At 46.2% G+C, this 21143-nt stretch overlaps 14 non-coding genes across 14 annotated transcripts; all 14 read right to left on the bottom strand.

Annotated features, from left to right (window-relative positions):
• Positions 1 to 625: 625 nt before the first annotated feature.
• trnar-acg (transfer RNA arginine (anticodon ACG)) lies at positions 626 to 698 on the bottom strand. The gene has a single exon. It is a non-coding gene; the product is annotated as a tRNA-Arg (tRNA).
• A 1455-nt stretch (positions 699 to 2153) lies between these two features.
• Positions 2154 to 2226, bottom strand: trnav-uac (transfer RNA valine (anticodon UAC)). Its single transcript has one exon. It is a non-coding gene; the product is annotated as a tRNA-Val (tRNA).
• Positions 2227 to 4661: 2435 nt separating this feature from the next.
• Positions 4662 to 4734, bottom strand: trnav-aac (transfer RNA valine (anticodon AAC)). The gene has a single exon. It is a non-coding gene; the product is annotated as a tRNA-Val (tRNA).
• A 907-nt stretch (positions 4735 to 5641) lies between these two features.
• Positions 5642 to 5714, bottom strand: trnar-acg (transfer RNA arginine (anticodon ACG)). The gene has a single exon. It is a non-coding gene; the product is annotated as a tRNA-Arg (tRNA).
• Positions 5715 to 7169: 1455 nt separating this feature from the next.
• trnav-aac (transfer RNA valine (anticodon AAC)) lies at positions 7170 to 7242 on the bottom strand. Its single transcript has one exon. It is a non-coding gene; the product is annotated as a tRNA-Val (tRNA).
• Positions 7243 to 9677: 2435 nt separating this feature from the next.
• trnav-aac (transfer RNA valine (anticodon AAC)) lies at positions 9678 to 9750 on the bottom strand. Its single transcript has one exon. It is a non-coding gene; the product is annotated as a tRNA-Val (tRNA).
• Positions 9751 to 10657: 907 nt separating this feature from the next.
• Positions 10658 to 10730, bottom strand: trnar-acg (transfer RNA arginine (anticodon ACG)). Its single transcript has one exon. It is a non-coding gene; the product is annotated as a tRNA-Arg (tRNA).
• A 1455-nt stretch (positions 10731 to 12185) lies between these two features.
• Positions 12186 to 12258, bottom strand: trnav-aac (transfer RNA valine (anticodon AAC)). Its single transcript has one exon. It is a non-coding gene; the product is annotated as a tRNA-Val (tRNA).
• A 907-nt stretch (positions 12259 to 13165) lies between these two features.
• trnar-acg (transfer RNA arginine (anticodon ACG)) lies at positions 13166 to 13238 on the bottom strand. The gene has a single exon. It is a non-coding gene; the product is annotated as a tRNA-Arg (tRNA).
• Positions 13239 to 14693: 1455 nt separating this feature from the next.
• Positions 14694 to 14766, bottom strand: trnav-aac (transfer RNA valine (anticodon AAC)). Its single transcript has one exon. It is a non-coding gene; the product is annotated as a tRNA-Val (tRNA).
• Positions 14767 to 15673: 907 nt separating this feature from the next.
• trnar-acg (transfer RNA arginine (anticodon ACG)) lies at positions 15674 to 15746 on the bottom strand. Its single transcript has one exon. It is a non-coding gene; the product is annotated as a tRNA-Arg (tRNA).
• A 2422-nt stretch (positions 15747 to 18168) lies between these two features.
• trnar-acg (transfer RNA arginine (anticodon ACG)) lies at positions 18169 to 18241 on the bottom strand. The gene has a single exon. It is a non-coding gene; the product is annotated as a tRNA-Arg (tRNA).
• A 1455-nt stretch (positions 18242 to 19696) lies between these two features.
• On the bottom strand, positions 19697 to 19769 carry trnav-aac (transfer RNA valine (anticodon AAC)). The gene has a single exon. It is a non-coding gene; the product is annotated as a tRNA-Val (tRNA).
• A 907-nt stretch (positions 19770 to 20676) lies between these two features.
• Positions 20677 to 20749, bottom strand: trnar-acg (transfer RNA arginine (anticodon ACG)). The gene has a single exon. It is a non-coding gene; the product is annotated as a tRNA-Arg (tRNA).
• Between the last annotated feature and the right edge of the window lie 394 nt (positions 20750 to 21143).

Below are 21143 nucleotides of genomic sequence, written 5' to 3'. Positions count from 1 at the left end.
CTCCTGAAATGTTCCAAAGAAGCTCAACAAACACTCGAGGAACAGCAGCGCATCTTTCCACTGGGCTCAATACAGCTTTCACACTCATAGTGTGTGCAACCGTCTCACACCGTAAATGCTGCCCCCATTCTGTGTGTACTACCATCGCAGATTTGGGTTTGAATGTGTTTCCACTTCGTCTTTGTATCCGGGCGGTAGTTGCTGAGAGCTGGCACAGACACAGCGGCTGGAATGGCCTCATACTGTGGTGTAATTATTCTCTCATTCGATGCTCACCTCACTCTGTGGCCAGGGAACCCTAGGCCTTTTCTCATTTAATCTCTCCTGACTTGCACCCTGTCAGAGCGCTTTCCTGTTATTCTGCTTGCTCCCACCGGGATTTGACTTGGTTAAAACGTCCGACATTTCTAACCCGTCCCGGTTTTAATGAAAAGTGATGGTGAAAGACGAGCTGTGTTGTCCTGTCGACAAATGCCGCCTGACTCGCTGAGTTGTTCCAGTATCTTCCGCAGATGTCGGATCAACTTTCGATACGAGAATTGAAGACGTTCTGCTCACTTTGCTCTGCATCAAGAATCAGCTGTCCCACCCAGTGAGTTAAAGCGCACGCCAAAAGTTCGAATTTCGAGCCAGCCAGGAGTCGAACCTGGAATCTCCTGATTCGTAGTCAGACGCGTTATCCATTGCGCCACTGGCCCAGCCGGGTGAATGCGTTTTGCTATTCCTTGTTGAGCCTCTGTGGCGCATTCGGCGGGATTCATTCACATTGGGTTTCCTTTGAGAAGCTGAGCTCACACAGCAGGGAACCAATACGTTCCCGAGACAATCAAGACATTTTCTAAAAGCTTGTCTATGTGTGGATATTCACTTACTTCTATTGACTTATTCCAGTAGATTCAGGCAGCTCTCTGTATGTTTCATTTTATTCAGTTCAACAACATCAGACTGTGTAACCTCTCTTCCCCCTCCACCATCTGCTTCTTCCCCCTCCACCATCTGTATCCATCATCTTATTTTAATTCCTTGCATTGATATGTTTTACCCTCAGCATTGCCCCCCTCCCCCAGCCCATACCATCCTACTTGAGCAATCTGATCCCTGTCGCCAATTGTTCGCTGACACACTGCTTACTTTCTGCGATTAACACATTCTGATCTCTTGAGGCGCCACTATCAGCACCTTGATTAGCCTCATTTACATTCCCTTTTTCTTTCTGTCCGAGACATTTTCGTCATTTTCCACCTATTGCTGACCACTCTATCGAGGCCCAATAGGGCACGCCAACCCCGCCCCATCCACATTAGTCTGAATCTGACCCCATTTCCAGTTCTCCAGCTTTGACAAAGAGTCACCCAGGCCCGGAACGACCGCTGCCATCTCGCTCCACAGAGGCTGTCAGTCCTGCTGAGATTGTCCAGTATGTTCTGTTTTTGTTTCAGAATGAAGCATCCGCAGTAAGTTGCATTTGTCGTTCATTTAGACATGTTTGAGATGGTGAATAAGTATGTTTATCTGCATTTGTAAATGCATGAAATTCTGTTGTGGATGAACTAGCTCCGAATATCCAAAATAGGAAGGTCCTTTTCTTCTCATTGCCTGTCGAAAATTCAGTGCTTGTGACTTAATGTGGAATTTATTTTAGTGGCTCATGAGAGTCTAAACCTCATAATCCTCGAACATACGAGATGGGGGAACAAAAGTACTTTGTGCAAACATTCCTCACACAACATGAGAAGCACTTGATGTTTCTACCTGGTATGGCCCCGGGGACATTTCGCATGTTAGGGGAATGTGCTAACCACTACACTACAGAAACCGCTGGCGGTGCAGTAATCATTGGACTTGTGCAATGTTCAACCTCACTGTGTTGCTGCAGCTTCTCATGGTTCGTCTGAGAGGCCATGTCACTTATTACAAGAAGACAGCCGTTTCTTTAAAACCGATGTCTCAACTTATAAAACAATCAGGAATCGAACTTTACAGACCTGAAGATAAGTTATGTTTTGCTTGAAGTGGAAGTTAAATTGAGAATGCAGGGCTTTCGTAAATAACCACAACCAGACGGGTGCATGCATTTTGCTATTCCTCGTTGATGAAGACCAGTTACGAGATTGCGGCAATAGTCAGCAACAGACTAAACTGGAAGTTCGAGATGTTTCTGCCCGGTTTCGAACCGGGGACCTTTCGCGTGTAAGGCGAATGTGATAACCACTACACTACAGAAACAGCTGGCAATCAACGGACGTGTACAATGTGCAACCTCACTGTGTTGCTGCAGATTCGCATGGTGAGGCTGAGAGGCTAGGCCACTTATTACAAGACGACTGCTGTTTCTTTCAAAAACAGATGTTTCAACATATAAAACCACGAGATGTAGAAATTAGATCGAACTTAACATGATCTGCGTTAACTTCACAGGGACGTGACCCAACTAATCCACAGAGCCAAAGTGGAGAATTGAACTGACTGGAGAGCTGCATCTTAACGCTGACCTCCCGGACCTCGGCCTCCTGAAATGTTCCAAAGAAGCTCAACAAACACTCGAGGAACAGCAGCGCATCTTTCCACTGGGCTCAATACAGCTTTCACACTCATAGTGTGTGCAACCGTCTCACACCGTAAATGCTGCCCCCATTCTGTGTGTACTACCATCGCAGATTTGGGTTTGAATCTTGTTTCCACTTCGTCTTTGTATCCGGGCGGTAGTTGCTGAGAGCTGGCACAGACACAGCGGCTGGAATGGCCTCATACTGTGGTGTAATTATTCTCTCATTCGATGCTCACCTCACTCTGTGGCCAGGGAACCCTAGGCCTTTTCTCATTTAATCTCTCCTGACTTGCACCCTGTCAGAGCGCTTTCCTGTTATTCTGCTTGCTCCCACCGGGATTTGACTTGGTTAAAACGTCCGACATTTCTAACCCGTCCCGGTTTTAATGAAAAGTGATGGTGAAAGACGAGCTGTGTTGTCCTGTCGACAAATGCCGCCTGACTCGCTGAGTTGTTCCAGTATCTTCCGCAGATGTCGGATCAACTTTCGATACGAGAATTGAAGACGTTTTGCTCACTTTGCTCTGCATCAAGAATCAGCTGTCCCACCCAGTGAGTTAAAGCGCACGCCAAAATTTCGAATTCCGAGCCAGCCAGGAGTCGAACTTAGAATCTCCTGATTCGTAGTCAGACGCGTTATCCATTGCGCCACTGGCCAAGCCGGGTGCATGCATTTTGCTATTCCTTGTTGAGCCTCTGTGGCGCATTCGGCGGGATTCATTCACATTGGGTTTCCTTTGAGAAGCTGAGCTCACACAGCAGGGAACCAATACGTTCCCGAGACAATCAAGACATTTTCTAAAAGCTTGTCTATGTGTGGATATTCACTTACTTCTATTGACTTATTCCAGTAGATTCAGGCAGCTCTCTGTATGTTTCATTTTATTCAGTTCAACAACATCAGACTGTGTAACCTCTCTTCCCCCTCCACCATCTGCTTCTTCCCCCTCCACCATCTGTATCCATCATCTTATTTTAATTCCTTGCATTGATATGTTTTACCCTCAGCATTGCCCCCCTCCCCCAGCCCATACCATCCTACTTGAGCAATCTGATCCCTGTCGCCAATTGTTCGCTGACACACTGCTTACTTTCTGCGATTAACACATTCTGATCTCTTGAGGCGCCACTATCAGCACCTTGATTAGCCTCATTTACATTCCCTTTTTCTTTCTGTCCGAGACATTTTCGTCATTTTCCACCTATTGCTGACCACTCTATCGAGGCCCAATAGGGCACGCCAACCCCGCCCCATCCACATTAGTCTGAATCTGACCCCATTTCCAGTTCTCCAGCTTTGACAAAGAGTCACCCAGGCCCGGAACGACCGCTGCCATCTCGCTCCACAGAGGCTGTCAGTCCTGCTGAGATTGTCCAGTATGTTCTGTTTTTGTTTCAGAATGAAGCATCCGCAGTAAGTTGCATTTGTCGTTCATTTAGACATGTTTGAGATGGTGAATAAGTATGTTTATCTGCATTTGTAAATGCATGAAATTCTGTTGTGGATGAACTAGCTCCGAATATCCAAAATAGGAAGGTCCTTTTCTTCTCATTGCCTGTCGAAAATTCAGTGCTTGTGACTTAATGTGGAATTTATTTTAGTGGCTCATGAGAGTCTAAACCTCATAATCCTCGAACATACGAGATGGGGGAACAAAAGTACTTTGTGCAAACATTCCTCACACAACATGAGAAGCACTTGATGTTTCTACCCGGTATGGCCCCGGGGACCTTTCGCATGTTAGGGGAATGTGCTAACCACTACACTACAGAAACCGCTGGCGGTGCAGTAATCAATGGACTTGTGCAATGTTCAACCTCACTGTGTTGCTGCAGCTTCTCATGGTTCGTCTGAGAGGCCATGTCACTTATTACAAGAAGACAGCCGTTTCTTTAAAACCGATGTCTCAACTTATAAAACAATCAGGAATCGAACTTTACAGAACTGAAGATAAGTTATGTTTTGCTTGAAGTGGAAGTTAAATTGAGAAGGCAGGGCTTTCGAAAATAACCACAACCAGACGGGTGCATGCATTTTGCTATTTCTCGTTGATGAAGACCAGTTACGAGATTGCGGCAATAGTCAGCAACAGACTAAACTGGAAATACGAGATGTTTCTGCCCGGTTTCGAACCGGGGACCTTTCGCGTGTTAGGCGAATGTGATAACCACTACACTACAGAAACAGCTGGCAATCAACGGACGTGTACAATGTGCAACCTCACTGTGTTGCTGCAGATTCGCATGGTGAGGCTGAGAGGCTAGGCCACTTATTACAAGTCGACTGCTGTTTCTTTCAAAAACAGATGTTTCAACATATAAAACCACGAGATGTAGAAATTAGATCGAACTTAACATGATCTGCGTTAACTTCACAGGGACGTGACCCATCTAATCTACAGAGCCAAAGTGGAGAATTGAACTGACTGGAGAGCTGCATCTTAACGCTGACCTTCCGGACCTCGGCCTCCTGAAATGTTCCAAAGAAGCTCAACAAACACTCGAGGAACAGCAGCGCATCTTTCCACTGGGCTCAATACAGCTTTCACACTCATAGTGTGTGCAACCGTCTCACACTGTAAATGCTGCCCCCATTCTGTGTGTACTACCATCGCAGATTTGGGTTTGAATCTTGTTTCCACTTCGTCTTTGTATCCGGGCGGTAGTTGCTGAGAGCTGGCACAGACACAGCGGCTGGAATGGCCTCATACTGTGGTGTAATTATTCTCTCATTCGATGCTCACCTCACTCTGTGGCCAGGGAACCCTAGGCCTTTTCTCATTTAATCTCTCCTGACTTGCACCCTGTCAGAGCGCTTTCCTGTTATTCTGTTTGCTCCCACCGGGATTTGACTTGGTTAAAACGTCCGACATTTCTAACCCGTCCCGGTTTTAATGAAAAGTGATGGTGAAAGACGAGCTGTGTTGTCCTGTCGACAAATCCCGCCTGACTCGCTGAGTCGTTCCAGTATCTTCCGCAGATGTCGGATCAACTTTCGATACGAGAATTGAAGACGTTCTGCTCACTTTGCTCTGCATCAAGAATCAGCTGTCCCACCCAGTGAGTTAAAGCGCACGCCAAAAGTTCGAATTTCGAGCCAGCCAGGAGTCGAACCTGGAATCTCCTGATTCGTAGTCAGACGCGTTATCCATTGCGCCACTGGCCCAGCCGGGTGAATGCATTTTGCTATTCCTTGTTGAGCCTCTGTGGCGCATTCGGCGGGATTCATTCACATTGGGTTTCCTTTGAGAAGCTGAGCTCACACAGCAGGGAACCAATACGTTCCCGAGACAATCAAGACATTTTCTAAAAGCTTGTCTATGTGTGGATATTCACTTACTTCTATTGACTTATTCCAGTAGATTCAGGCAGCTCTCTGTATGTTTCATTTTATTCAGTTCAACAACATCAGACTGTGTAACCTCTCTTCCCCCTCCACCATCTGCTTCTTCCCCCTCCACCATCTGTATCCATCATCTTATTTTAATTCCTTGCATTGATATGTTTTACCCTCAGCATTGCCCCCCTCCCCCAGCCCATACCATCCTACTTGAGCAATCTGATCCCTGTCGCCAATTGTTCGCTGACACACTGCTTACTTTCTGCGATTAACACATTCTGATCTCTTGAGGCGCCACTATCAGCACCTTGATTAGCCTCATTTACATTCCCTTTTTCTTTCTGTCCGAGACATTTTCGTCATTTTCCACCTATTGCTGACCACTCTATCGAGGCCCAATAGGGCACGCCAACCCCGCCCCATCCACATTAGTCTGAATCTGACCCCATTTCCAGTTCTCCAGCTTTGACAAAGAGTCACCCAGGCCCGGAACGACCGCTGCCATCTCGCTCCACAGAGGCTGTCAGTCCTGCTGAGATTGTCCAGTATGTTCTGTTTTTGTTTCAGAATGAAGCATCCGCAGTAAGTTGCATTTGTCGTTCATTTAGACATGTTTGAGATGGTGAATAAGTATGTTTATCTGCATTTGTAAATGCATGAAATTCTGTTGTGGATGAACTAGCTCCGAATATCCAAAATAGGAAGGTCCTTTTCTTCTCATTGCCTGTCGAAAATTCAGTGCTTGTGACTTAATGTGGAATTTATTTTAGTGGCTCATGAGAGTCTAAACCTCATAATCCTCGAACATACGAGATGGGGGAACAAAAGTACTTTGTGCAAACATTCCTCACACAACATGAGAAGCACTTGATGTTTCTACCCGGTATGGCCCCGGGGACCTTTCGCATGTTAGGGGAATGTGCTAACCACTACACTACAGAAACCGCTGGCGGTGCAGTAATCAATGGACTTGTGCAATGTTCAACCTCACTGTGTTGCTGCAGCTTCTCATGGTTCGTCTGAGAGGCCATGTCACTTATTACAAGAAGACAGCCGTTTCTTTAAAACCGATGTCTCAACTTATAAAACAATCAGGAATCGAACTTTACAGAACTGAAGATAAGTTATGTTTTGCTTGAAGTGGAAGTTAAATTGAGAAGGCAGGGCTTTCGAAAATAACCACAACCAGACGGGTGCATGCATTTTGCTATTTCTCGTTGATGAAGACCAGTTACGAGATTGCGGCAATAGTCAGCAACAGACTAAACTGGAAATACGAGATGTTTCTGCCCGGTTTCGAACCGGGGACCTTTCGCGTGTTAGGCGAATGTGATAACCACTACACTACAGAAACAGCTGGCAATCAACGGACGTGTACAATGTGCAACCTCACTGTGTTGCTGCAGATTCGCATGGTGAGGCTGAGAGGCTAGGCCACTTATTACAAGTCGACTGCTGTTTCTTTCAAAAACAGATGTTTCAACATATAAAACCACGAGATGTAGAAATTAGATCGAACTTAACATGATCTGCGTTAACTTCACAGGGACGTGACCCATCTAATCTACAGAGCCAAAGTGGAGAATTGAACTGACTGGAGAGCTGCATCTTAACGCTGACCTTCCGGACCTCGGCCTCCTGAAATGTTCCAAAGAAGCTCAACAAACACTCGAGGAACAGCAGCGCATCTTTCCACTGGGCTCAATACAGCTTTCACACTCATAGTGTGTGCAACCGTCTCACACTGTAAATGCTGCCCCCATTCTGTGTGTACTACCATCGCAGATTTGGGTTTGAATCTTGTTTCCACTTCGTCTTTGTATCCGGGCGGTAGTTGCTGAGAGCTGGCACAGACACAGCGGCTGGAATGGCCTCATACTGTGGTGTAATTATTCTCTCATTCGATGCTCACCTCACTCTGTGGCCAGGGAACCCTAGGCCTTTTCTCATTTAATCTCTCCTGACTTGCACCCTGTCAGAGCGCTTTCCTGTTATTCTGTTTGCTCCCACCGGGATTTGACTTGGTTAAAACGTCCGACATTTCTAACCCGTCCCGGTTTTAATGAAAAGTGATGGTGAAAGACGAGCTGTGTTGTCCTGTCGACAAATCCCGCCTGACTCGCTGAGTCGTTCCAGTATCTTCCGCAGATGTCGGATCAACTTTCGATACGAGAATTGAAGACGTTCTGCTCACTTTGCTCTGCATCAAGAATCAGCTGTCCCACCCAGTGAGTTAAAGCGCACGCCAAAAGTTCGAATTCCGAGCCAGCCAGGAGTCGAACTTAGAATCTCCTGATTCGTAGTCAGACGCGTTATCCATTGCGCCACTGGCCAAGCCGGGTGCATGCATTTTGCTATTCCTTGTTGAGCCTCTGTGGCGCATTCGGCGGGATTCATTCACATTGGGTTTCCTTTGAGAAGCTGAGCTCACACAGCAGGGAACCAATACGTTCCCGAGACAATCAAGACATTTTCTAAAAGCTTGTCTATGTGTGGATATTCACTTACTTCTATTGACTTATTCCAGTAGATTCAGGCAGCTCTCTGTATGTTTCATTTTATTCAGTTCAACAACATCAGACTGTGTAACCTCTCTTCCCCCTCCACCATCTGCTTCTTCCCCCTCCACCATCTGTATCCATCATCTTATTTTAATTCCTTGCATTGATATGTTTTACCCTCAGCATTGCCCCCCTCCCCCAGCCCATACCATCCTACTTGAGCAATCTGATCCCTGTCGCCAATTGTTCGCTGACACACTGCTTACTTTCTGCGATTAACACATTCTGATCTCTTGAGGCGCCACTATCAGCACCTTGATTAGCCTCATTTACATTCCCTTTTTCTTTCTGTCCGAGACATTTTCGTCATTTTCCACCTATTGCTGACCACTCTATCGAGGCCCAATAGGGCACGCCAACCCCGCCCCATCCACATTAGTCTGAATCTGACCCCATTTCCAGTTCTCCAGCTTTGACAAAGAGTCACCCAGGCCCGGAACGACCGCTGCCATCTCGCTCCACAGAGGCTGTCAGTCCTGCTGAGATTGTCCAGTATGTTCTGTTTTTGTTTCAGAATGAAGCATCCGCAGTAAGTTGCATTTGTCGTTCATTTAGACATGTTTGAGATGGTGAATAAGTATGTTTATCTGCATTTGTAAATGCATGAAATTCTGTTGTGGATGAACTAGCTCCGAATATCCAAAATAGGAAGGTCCTTTTCTTCTCATTGCCTGTCGAAAATTCAGTGCTTGTTACTTAATGTGGAATTTATTTCAGTGGCTCATGAGAGTCTAAACCTCATAATCCTCGAACATACGAGATGGGGGAACAAAAGTACTTTGTGCAAACATTCCTCACACAACATGAGAAGCACTTGATGTTTCTACCCGGTATGGCCCCGGGGACCTTTCGCATGTTAGGGGAATGTGCTAACCACTACACTACAGAAACCGCTGGCGGTGCAGTAATCAATGGACTTGTGCAATGTTCAACCTCACTGTGTTGCTGCAGCTTCTCATGGTTCGTCTGAGAGGCCATGTCACTTATTACAAGAAGACAGCCGTTTCTTTAAAACCGATGTCTCAACTTATAAAACAATCAGGAATCGAACTTTACAGAACTGAAGATAAGTTATGTTTTGCTTGAAGTGGAAGTTAAATTGAGAAGGCAGGGCTTTCGAAAATAACCACAACCAGACGGGTGCATGCATTTTGCTATTTCTCGTTGATGAAGACCAGTTACGAGATTGCGGCAATAGTCAGCAACAGACTAAACTGGAAATACGAGATGTTTCTGCCCGGTTTCGAACCGGGGACCTTTCGCGTGTTAGGCGAATGTGATAACCACTACACTACAGAAACAGCTGGCAATCAACGGACGTGTACAATGTGCAACCTCACTGTGTTGCTGCAGATTCGCATGGTGAGGCTGAGAGGCGAGGCCACTTATTACAAGTCGACTGCTGTTTCTTTCAAAAACAGATGTTTCAACATATAAAACCACGAGATGTAGAAATTAGATCGAACTTAACATGATCTGCGTTAACTTCACAGGGACGTGACCCATCTAATCTACAGAGCCAAAGTGGAGAATTGAACTGACTGGAGAGCTGCATCTTAACGCTGACCTTCCGGACCTCGGCCTCCTGAAATGTTCCAAAGAAGCTCAACAAACACTCGAGGAACAGCAGCGCATCTTTCCACTGGGCTCAATACAGCTTTCACACTCATAGTGTGTGCAACCGTCTCACACTGTAAATGCTGCCCCCATTCTGTGTGTACTACCATCGCAGATTTGGGTTTGAATCTTGTTTCCACTTCGTCTTTGTATCCGGGCGGTAGTTGCTGAGAGCTGGCACAGACACAGCGGCTGGAATGGCCTCATACTGTGGTGTAATTATTCTCTCATTCGATGCTCACCTCACTCTGTGGCCAGGGAACCCTAGGCCTTTTCTCATTTAATCTCTCCTGACTTGCACCCTGTCAGAGCGCTTTCCTGTTATTCTGTTTGCTCCCACCGGGATTTGACTTGGTTAAAACGTCCGACATTTCTAACCCGTCCCGGTTTTAATGAAAAGTGATGGTGAAAGACGAGCTGTGTTGTCCTGTCGACAAATCCCGCCTGACTCGCTGAGTCGTTCCAGTATCTTCCGCAGATGTCGGATCAACTTTCGATACGAGAATTGAAGACGTTCTGCTCACTTTGCTCTGCATCAAGAATCAGCTGTCCCACCCAGTGAGTTAAAGCGCACGCCAAAAGTTCGAATTTCGAGCCAGCCAGGAGTCGAACCTGGAATCTCCTGATTCGTAGTCAGACGCGTTATCCATTGCGCCACTGGCCCAGCCGGGTGAATGCATTTTGCTATTCCTTGTTGAGCCTCTGTGGCGCATTCGGCGGGATTCATTCACATTGGGTTTCCTTTGAGAAGCTGAGCTCACACAGCAGGGAACCAATACGTTCCCGAGACAATCAAGACATTTTCTAAAAGCTTGTCTATGTGTGGATATTCACTTACTTCTATTGACTTATTCCAGTAGATTCAGGCAGCTCTCTGTATGTTTCATTTTATTCAGTTCAACAACATCAGACTGTGTAACCTCTCTTCCCCCTCCACCATCTGCTTCTTCCCCCTCCACCATCTGTATCCATCATCTTATTTTAATTCCTTGCATTGATATGTTTTACCCTCAGCATTGCCCCCCTCCCCCAGCCCATACCATCCTACTTGAGCAATCTGATCCCTGTCGCCAATTGTTCGCTGACACACTGCTTACTTTCTGCGATTAACACATTCTGATCTCTTGAGGCGCCACTATCAGCACCTTGATTAGCCTCATTTACATTCCCTTTTTCTTTCTGTCCGAGACATTTTCGTCATTTTCCACCTATTGCTGACCACTCTATCGAGGCCCAATAGGGCACGCCAACCCCGCCCCATCCACATTAGTCTGAATCTGACCCCATTTCCAGTTCTCCAGCTTTGACAAAGAGTCACCCAGGCCCGGAACGACCGCTGCCATCTCGCTCCACAGAGGCTGTCAGTCCTGCTGAGATTGTCCAGTATGTTCTGTTTTTGTTTCAGAATGAAGCATCCGCAGTAAGTTGCATTTGTCGTTCATTTAGACATGTTTGAGATGGTGAATAAGTATGTTTATCTGCATTTGTAAATGCATGAAATTCTGTTGTGGATGAACTAGCTCCGAATATCCAAAATAGGAAGGTCCTTTTCTTCTCATTGCCTGTCGAAAATTCAGTGCTTGTGACTTAATGTGGAATTTATTTTAGTGGCTCATGAGAGTCTAAACCTCATAATCCTCGAACATACGAGATGGGGGAACAAAAGTACTTTGTGCAAACATTCCTCACACAACATGAGAAGCACTTGATGTTTCTACCCGGTATGGCCCCGGGGACCTTTCGCATGTTAGGGGAATGTGCTAACCACTACACTACAGAAACCGCTGGCGGTGCAGTAATCAATGGACTTGTGCAATGTTCAACCTCACTGTGTTGCTGCAGCTTCTCATGGTTCGTCTGAGAGGCCATGTCACTTATTACAAGAAGACAGCCGTTTCTTTAAAACCGATGTCTCAACTTATAAAACAATCAGGAATCGAACTTTACAGAACTGAAGATAAGTTATGTTTTGCTTGAAGTGGAAGTTAAATTGAGAAGGCAGGGCTTTCGAAAATAACCACAACCAGACGGGTGCATGCATTTTGCTATTTCTCGTTGATGAAGACCAGTTACGAGATTGCGGCAATAGTCAGCAACAGACTAAACTGGAAATACGAGATGTTTCTGCCCGGTTTCGAACCGGGGACCTTTCGCGTGTTAGGCGAATGTGATAACCACTACACTACAGAAACAGCTGGCAATCAACGGACGTGTACAATGTGCAACCTCACTGTGTTGCTGCAGATTCGCATGGTGAGGCTGAGAGGCGAGGCCACTTATTACAAGTCGACTGCTGTTTCTTTCAAAAACAGATGTTTCAACATATAAAACCACGAGATGTAGAAATTAGATCGAACTTAACATGATCTGCGTTAACTTCACAGGGACGTGACCCATCTAATCTACAGAGCCAAAGTGGAGAATTGAACTGACTGGAGAGCTGCATCTTAACGCTGACCTTCCGGACCTCGGCCTCCTGAAATGTTCCAAAGAAGCTCAACAAACACTCGAGGAACAGCAGCGCATCTTTCCACTGGGCTCAATACAGCTTTCACACTCATAGTGTGTGCAACCGTCTCACACTGTAAATGCTGCCCCCATTCTGTGTGTACTACCATCGCAGATTTGGGTTTGAATCTTGTTTCCACTTCGTCTTTGTATCCGGGCGGTAGTTGCTGAGAGCTGGCACAGACACAGCGGCTGGAATGGCCTCATACTGTGGTGTAATTATTCTCTCATTCGATGCTCACCTCACTCTGTGGCCAGGGAACCCTAGGCCTTTTCTCATTTAATCTCTCCTGACTTGCACCCTGTCAGAGCGCTTTCCTGTTATTCTGTTTGCTCCCACCGGGATTTGACTTGGTTAAAACGTCCGACATTTCTAACCCGTCCCGGTTTTAATGAAAAGTGATGGTGAAAGACGAGCTGTGTTGTCCTGTCGACAAATCCCGCCTGACTCGCTGAGTCGTTCCAGTATCTTCCGCAGATGTCGGATCAACTTTCGATACGAGAATTGAAGACGTTCTGCTCACTTTGCTCTGCATCAAGAATCAGCTGTCCCACCCAGTGAGTTAAAGCGCACGCCAAAAGTTCGAATTTCGAGCCAGCCAGGAGTCGAACCTGGAATCTCCTGATTCGTAGTCAGACGCGTTATCCATTGCGCCACTGGCCCAGCCGGGTGAATGCATTTTGCTATTCCTTGTTGAGCCTCTGTGGCGCATTCGGCGGGATTCATTCACATTGGGTTTCCTTTGAGAAGCTGAGCTCACACAGCAGGGAACCAATACGTTCCCGAGACAATCAAGACATTTTCTAAAAGCTTGTCTATGTGTGGATATTCACTTACTTCTATTGACTTATTCCAGTAGATTCAGGCAGCTCTCTGTATGTTTCATTTTATTCAGTTCAACAACATCAGACTGTGTAACCTCTCTTCCCCCTCCACCATCTGCTTCTTCCCCCTCCACCATCTGTATCCATCATCTTATTTTAATTCCTTGCATTGATATGTTTTACCCTCAGCATTGCCCCCCTCCCCCAGCCCATACCATCCTACTTGAGCAATCTGATCCCTGTCGCCAATTGTTCGCTGACACACTGCTTACTTTCTGCGATTAACACATTCTGATCTCTTGAGGCGCCACTATCAGCACCTTGATTAGCCTCATTTACATTCCCTTTTTCTTTCTGTCCGAGACATTTTCGTCATTTTCCACCTATTGCTGACCACTCTATCGAGGCCCAATAGGGCACGCCAACCCCGCCCCATCCACATTAGTCTGAATCTGACCCCATTTCCAGTTCTCCAGCTTTGACAAAGAGTCACCCAGGCCCGGAACGACCGCTGCCATCTCGCTCCACAGAGGCTGTCAGTCCTGCTGAGATTGTCCAGTATGTTCTGTTTTTGTTTCAGAATGAAGCATCCGCAGTAAGTTGCATTTGTCGTTCATTTAGACATGTTTGAGATGGTGAATAAGTATGTTTATCTGCATTTGTAAATGCATGAAATTCTGTTGTGGATGAACTAGCTCCGAATATCCAAAATAGGAAGGTCCTTTTCTTCTCATTGCCTGTCGAAAATTCAGTGCTTGTGACTTAATGTGGAATTTATTTTAGTGGCTCATGAGAGTCTAAACCTCATAATCCTCGAACATACGAGATGGGGGAACAAAAGTACTTTGTGCAAACATTCCTCACACAACATGAGAAGCACTTGATGTTTCTACCTGGTATGGCCCCGGGGACCTTTCGCATGTTAGGGGAATGTGCTAACCACTACACTACAGAAACCGCTGGCGGTGCAGTAATCATTGGACTTGTGCAATGTTCAACCTCACTGTGTTGCTGCAGCTTCTCATGGTTCGTCTGAGAGGCCATGTCACTTATTACAAGAAGACAGCCGTTTCTTTAAAACCGATGTCTCAACTTATAAAACAATCAGGAATCGAACTTTACAGAACTGAAGATAAGTTATGTTTTGCTTGAAGTGGAAGTTAAATTGAGAAGGCAGGGCTTTCGAAAATAACCACAACCAGACGGGTGCATGCATTTTGCTATTTCTCGTTGATGAAGACCAGTTACGAGATTGCGGCAATAGTCAGCAACAGACTAAACTGGAAATACGAGATGTTTCTGCCCGGTTTCGAACCGGGGACCTTTCGCGTGTTAGGCGAATGTGATAACCACTACACTACAGAAACAGCTGGCAATCAACGGACGTGTACAATGTGCAACCTCACTGTGTTGCTGCAGATTCGCATGGTGAGGCTGAGAGGCTAGGCCACTTATTACAAGTCGACTGCTGTTTCTTTCAAAAACAGATGTTTCAACATATAAAACCACGAGATGTAGAAATTAGATCGAACTTAACATGATCTGCGTTAACTTCACAGGGACGTGACCCATCTAATCTACAGAGCCAAAGTGGAGAATTGAACTGACTGGAGAGCTGCATCTTAACGCTGACCTTCCGGACCTCGGCCTCCTGAAATGTTCCAAAGAAGCTCAACAAACACTCGAGGAACAGCAGCGCATCTTTCCACTGGGCTCAATACAGCTTTCACACTCATAGTGTGTGCAACCGTCTCACACTGTAAATGCTGCCCCCATTCTGTGTGTACTACCATCGCAGATTTGGGTTTGAATCTTGTTTCCACTTCGTCTTTGTATCCGGGCGGTAGTTGCTGAGAGCTGGCACAGACACAGCGGCTGGAATGGCCTCATACTGTGGTGTAATTATTCTCTCATTCGATGCTCACCTCACTCTGTGGCCAGGGAACCCTAGGCCTTTTCTCATTTAATCTCTCCTGACTTGCACCCTGTCAGAGCGCTTTCCTGTTATTCTGTTTGCTCCCACCGGGATTTGACTTGGTTAAAACGTCCGACATTTCTAACCCGTCCCGGTTTTAATGAAAAGTGATGGTGAAAGACGAGCTGTGTTGTCCTGTCGACAAATCCCGCCTGACTCGCTGAGTTGTTCCAGTATCTTCCGCAGATGTCGGATCAACTTTCGATACGAGAATTGAAGACGTTCTGCTCACTTTGCTCTGCATCAAGAATCAGCTGTCCCACCCAGTGAGTTAAAGCGCACGCCAAAAGTTCGAATTTCGAGCCAGCCAGGAGTCGAACCTGGAATCTCCTGATTCGTAGTCAGACGCGTTATCCATTGCGCCACTGGCCCAGCCGGGTGAATGCATTTTGCTATTCCTTGTTGAGCCTCTGTGGCGCATTCGGCGGGATTCATTCACATTGGGTTTCCTTTGAGAAGCTGAGCTCACACAGCAGGGAACCAATACGTTCCCGAGACAATCAAGACATTTTCTAAAAGCTTGTCTATGTGTGGATATTCACTTACTTCTATTGACTTATTCCAGTAGATTCAGGCAGCTCTCTGTATGTTTCATTTTATTCAGTTCAACAACATCAGACTGTGTAACCTCTCTTCCCCCTCCACCATCTGCTTCTTCCCCCTCCACCATCTGTATCCATCATCTTATTTTAATTCCTTGCATTGATATGTTTTACCCTCAGCATTGCCCCCCTCCCCCAGCCCATACCATCCTACTTGAGCAATCTGATCCCTGTCGCCAATTGTTCGCTGACACACTGCTTACTTTCTGCGATTAACACATTCTGATCTCTTGAGGCGCCACTATCAGCACCTTGATTAGCCTCATTTACATTCCCTTTTTCTTTCTGTCCGAGACATTTTCGTCATTTTCCACCTATTGCTGACCACTCTATCGAGGCCCAATAGGGCACGCCAACCCCGCCCCATCCACATTAGTCTGAATCTGACCCCATTTCCAGTTCTCCAGCTTTGACAAAGAGTCACCCAGGCCCGGAACGACCGCTGCCATCTCGCTCCACAGAGGCTGTCAGTCCTGCTGAGATTGTCCAGTATGTTCTGTTTTTGTTTCAGAATGAAGCATCCGCAGTAAGTTGCATTTGTCGTTCATTTAGACATGTTTGAGATGGTGAATAAGTATGTTTATCTGCATTTGTAAATGCATGAAATTCTGTTGTGGATGAACTAGCTCCGAATATCCAAAATAAGAAGGTCCTTTTCTTCTCATTGCCTGTCGAAAATTCAGTGCTTGTGACTTAATGTGGAATTTATTTTAGTGGCTCATGAGAGACTAATCCTCATAATCCTCGAACATACGAGATGGGGAACACAAGTACTTTGTGCAAACATTCCTCACACAACATGAGAAGCACTTGATGTTTCTACCCGGTATGGCCCCGGGGACCTTTCGCATGTTAGGGGAATGTGCTAACCACTACACTACAGAAACCGCTGGCGGTGCAGTAATCAATGGACTTGTGCAATGTTTAACCTCACTGTGTTGCTGCAGATTCTCATGGTTCGTCTGAGAGGCCATGTCACTTATTACAAGAAGACAGCCGTTTCTTTAAAACCGATGTCTCAACTTATAAAACAATCAGGAATCGAACTTTACAGACCTGAAGATAAGTTATGCTTGAAGTGGAAGTTAAATTGAGAAGGCAGGGCTTTCGAAAATAACCACAACCAGACGGATGCATACATTTTGCTATTCCTCGTTGATGAAGACCAGTTACGAGATTGCGGCAATAGTCAGCAACAGACTAAACTGGAAGTACGAGATGTTTCTGCTCGGTTTCGAACTTTTCGCGTGTTAGGCGAATGTGATAACCACTACACTCCAGAAACAGCTGGCAATCAACGGACGTGTACAATGTGCAACCTCACTGTGTTGCTGCAGATTCGCATGGTGAGGCTGAGAGGCTAGGCCACTTATTACAAGACGACTGCTGTTTCTTTCAAAAACAGATGTTTCAACATATAAAACCACGAGATGTAGAAATTAGATCGAACTTAACATGATCTGCGTTAACTTCACAGGGACGTGACCCAACTAATCCACAGAGCCAAAGTGGAGAATTGAACTGACTGGAGAGCTGCATCTTAACGCTGACCTCCCGGACCTCGGCCTCCTGAAATGTTCCAAAGAAGCTCAACAAACACTCGAGGAACAGCAGCGCATCTTTCCACTGGGCTCAATACAGCTTTCACACTCATAGTGTGTGCAACCGTCTCACACTGTAAATGCTGCCCCCATTCTGTGTGTACTACCATCGCAGATTTGGGTTTGAATCTTGTTTCCACTTCGTCTTTGTATCCGGGCGGTAGTTGCTGAGAGCTGGCACAGACACAGCGGCTGGAATGGCCTCATACTGTGGTGTAATTATTCTCTCATTCGATGCTCACCTCACTCTGTGGCCAGGGAACCCTAGGCCTTTTCTCATTTAATCTCTCCTGACTTGCACCCTGTCAGAGCGCTTTCCTGTTATTCTGCTTGCTCCCACCGGGATTTGACTTGGTTAAAACGTCCGACATTTCTAACCCGTCCCGGTTTTAATGAAAAGTGATGGTGAAAGACGAGCTGTGTTGTCCTGTCGGCAAATGCCGCCTGACTCGCTGAGTTGTTCCAGTATCTTCCGCAGATGTCGGATCAACTTTCGATACGAGAATTGAAGACGTTCTGCTCACTTTGCTCTGCATCAAGAATCAGCTGTCCCACCCAGTGAGTTAAAGCGCACGCCAAAAGTTCGAATTCCGAGCCAGCCAGGAGTCGAACTTAGAATCTCCTGATTCGTAGTCAGACGCGTTATCCATTGCGCCACTGGCCCAGCCGGGTGCATGCATTTTGCTATTCCTTGTTGAGCCTCTGTGGCGCATTCGGCGGGATTCATTCACATTGGGTTTCCTTTGAGAAGCTGAGCTCACACAGCAGGGAACCAATACGTTCCCGAGACAATCAAGACATTTTCTAAAAGCTTGTCTATGTGTGGATATTCACTTACTTCTATTGACTTATTCCAGTAGATTCAGGCAGCTCTCTGTATGTTTCATTTTATTCAGTTCAACAACATCAGACTGTGTAACCTCTCTTCCTCCTCCACCATCTGCTTCTTCCCCCTCCACCATCTGTATCCATCATCTTATTTTAATTCCTTGCATTGATATGTTTTACCCTCAGCATTGCCCACCTCCCCCAGCCCATACCATCCTACTTGAGCAATCTGATCCCTGTCGCCAATTGTTCGCTGACACACTGCTTACTTTCTGCGATTAACACATTCTGATCTCTTGAGGCGCCACTATCAGCACCTTGATTAGCCTCATTTACATTCCCTTTTTCTTTCTGTCCGAGACATTTTCGTCATTTTCCACCTATTGCTGACCACTCTATCGAGGCCCAATAGGGCACGCCAACCCCGCCCCATCCACATTAGTCTGAATCTGACCCCATTTCCAGTTCTCCAGCTTTGACAAAGAGTCACCCAGGCCCGGAACGACCGCTGCCATCTCGCTCCACAGAGGCTGTCAGTCCTGCTGAGATTGTCCAGTATGTTCTGTTTTTGTTTCAGAATGAAGCATCCGCAGTAAGTTGCATTTGTCGTTCATTTAGACATGTTTGAGATGGTGAATAAGTATGTTTATCTGCATTTGTAAATGCATGAAATTCTGTTGTGGATGAACTAGCTCCGAATATCCAAAATAGGAAGGTCCTTTTCTTCTCATTGCCTGTCGAAAATTCAGTGCTTGTTACTTAATGTGGAATTTATTTCAGTGGCTCATGAGAGACTAAACCTCATAATCCTCGAACATACGAGATGGGGGAACAAAAGTACTTTGTGCAAACATTCCTCACACAACATGAGAAGCACTTGATGTTTCTACCCGGTATGGCCCCGGGGACCTTTCGCATGTTAGGGGAATGTGCTAACCACTACACTACAGAAACCGCTGGCGGTGCAGTAATCAATGGACTTGTGCAATGTTCAACCTCACTGTGTTGCTGCAGCTTCTCATGGTTCGTCTGAGAGGCCATGTCACTTATTACAAGAAGACAGCCGTTTCTTTAAAACCGATGTCTCAACTTATAAAACAATCAGGAATCGAACTTTACAGAACTGAAGATAAGTTATGTTTTGCTTGAAGTGGAAGTTAAATTGAGAAGGCAGGGCTTTCGAAAATAACCACAACCAGACGGGTGCATGCATTTTGCTATTTCTCGTTGATGAAGACCAGTTACGAGATTGCGGCAATAGTCAGCAACAGACTAAACTGGAAATACGAGATGTTTCTGCCCGGTTTCGAACCGGGGACCTTTCGCGTGTTAGGCGAATGTGATAACCACTACACTACAGAAACAGCTGGCAATCAACGGACGTGTACAATGTGCAACCTCACTGTGTTGCTGCAGATTCGCATGGTGAGGCTGAGAGGCTAGGCCACTTATTACAAGTCGACTGCTGTTTCTTTCAAAAACAGATGTTTCAACATATAAAACCACGAGATGTAGAAATTAGATCGAACTTAACATGATCTGCGTTAACTTCACAGGGACGTGACCCATCTAATCTACAGAGCCAAAGTGGAGAATTGAACTGACTGGAGAGCTGCATCTTAACGCTGACCTTCCGGACCTCGGCCTCCTGAAATGTTCCAAAGAAGCTCAACAAACACTCGAGGAACAGCAGCGCATCTTTCCACTGGGCTCAATACAGCTTTCACACTCATAGTGTGTGCAACCGTCTCACACTGTAAATGCTGCCCCCATTCTGTGTGTACTACCATCGCAGATTTGGGTTTGAATCTTGTTTCCACTTCGTCTTTGTATCCGGGCGGTAGTTGCTGAGAGCTGGCACAGACACAGCGGCTGGAATGGCCTCATACTGTGGTGTAATTATTCTCTCATTCGATGCTCACCTCACTCTGTGGCCAGGGAACCCTAGGCCTTTTCTCATTTAATCTCTCCTGACTTGCACCCTGTCAGAGCGCTTTCCTGTTATTCTGTTTGCTCCCACCGGGATTTGACTTGGTTAAAACGTCCGACATTTCTAACCCGTCCCGGTTTTAATGAAAAGTGATGGTGAAAGACGAGCTGTGTTGTCCTGTCGACAAATCCCGCCTGACTCGCTGAGTTGTTCCAGTATCTTCCGCAGATGTCGGATCAACTTTCGATACGAGAATTGAAGACGTTCTGCTCACTTTGCTCTGCATCAAGAATCAGCTGTCCCACCCAGTGAGTTAAAGCGCACGCCAAAAGTTCGAATTTCGAGCCAGCCAGGAGTCGAACCTGGAATCTCCTGATTCGTAGTCAGACGCGTTATCCATTGCGCCACTGGCCCAGCCGGGTGAATGCATTTTGCTATTCCTTGTTGAGCCTCTGTGGCGCATTCGGCGGGATTCATTCACATTGGGTTTCCTTTGAGAAGCTGAGCTCACACAGCAGGGAACCAATACGTTCCCGAGACAATCAAGACATTTTCTAAAAGCTTGTCTATGTGTGGATATTCACTTACTTCTATTGACTTATTCCAGTAGATTCAGGCAGCTCTCTGTATGTTTCATTTTATTCAGTTCAACAACATCAGACTGTGTAACCTCTCTTCCCCCTCCACCATCTGCTTCTTCCCCCTCCACCATCTGTATCCATCATCTTATTTTAATTCCTTGCATTGATATGTTTTACCCTCAGCATTGCCCCCCTCCCCCAGCCCATACCATCCTACTTGAGCAATC

This window comes from Scyliorhinus torazame, chromosome 5 (genome assembly GCF_047496885.1).
Source record: "Scyliorhinus torazame isolate Kashiwa2021f chromosome 5, sScyTor2.1, whole genome shotgun sequence".
NCBI lineage: Eukaryota > Metazoa > Chordata > Chondrichthyes > Carcharhiniformes > Scyliorhinidae > Scyliorhinus > Scyliorhinus torazame.
The sequence above is the reverse complement of the archived record's forward strand: the minus strand, read 5'-3'. Positions and strand labels throughout refer to the sequence as shown.